This window comes from Frankliniella occidentalis, unplaced genomic scaffold (assembly GCF_000697945.3).
Source record: "Frankliniella occidentalis isolate FOCC.00 unplaced genomic scaffold, Focc_3.1 Scaffold56, whole genome shotgun sequence".
NCBI lineage: Eukaryota > Metazoa > Arthropoda > Insecta > Thysanoptera > Thripidae > Frankliniella > Frankliniella occidentalis.
This window is the reverse complement of record NW_026267186.1, coordinates 348736-349625: the sequence shown is the minus strand read 5'-3', so window position 1 is coordinate 349625 and position 890 is coordinate 348736.

The window sequence follows — 890 nt, the reverse complement described above, 5'->3', positions numbered from 1 at the left end:
AGTTTTCAAATGACGATTTAAGGCCGAATACAAACTGGCGCTCATTTTTGGAATTTTCAAGGAAAAATGTTTTTTTAGTAATTTCTGGAGAAAATGGATATCTCCTTTGGATACGAATATGAAATTGGGCACGAATTTTCTTTGTCAATCGTTTTGTATACGGTCACCCTACAAAACCCACAAGGCGGAACAAAATCGTGGACTAACACGTCGATGAGTTACCTTGTTAGCAGTGCCCGGTGGCCGTGTGATCAATTCTACTATAATCGCCTGTTCTGTTCGCCGCCACGCCCCCGTACCCTAACCCCCCCGACCCTACCCTGCACTCTTTTCCCTCGAGTGTAGTTGGTTAACCCTCGTTTAGCCGGCCCGCCCCGCCCCGCCCCGCACGCGCTCATGCCTTAGATATGGGCGCACGAGCCGGAAGGTGCAGTGGGCCAGTCCGGGGGTTTCCCGCGGGGCCCAACCGGGATGTTGGGTAATTCTAGTGACCGAGGTGGAGAAGCTATGGATGCGGGCGGGTAGGGCATAGCTGTTCCCCGTCGGCCTAGTTATACCAGGTGGCTGATTCACTCACGTACGTATTGGGGTGGGCGTCGACGCATCAAAGTCATCAAATCGAAGTATGTGGCCTACAACACGGTAAAAACGATGTCTCATTTTTTGAGGGTACAGGGAAAACTCTGAGGAACTCCCTTAATTTGAGGGAAAATCCTCAGATTTCGAGGAAGTCTCCTTAAAAAATGTGGGATTTTTCCTCATTTTTTGAGGAGATTCCTCATGAGTTTTCCTTAAATTTGGGAGTTCCTCAAAGTTTTCCCTTTTCTCTCAAAAAATGAGACATCGTTTTTAACGTGAAACATCAAGTACGTGTCGGAAAATGTCAGGGG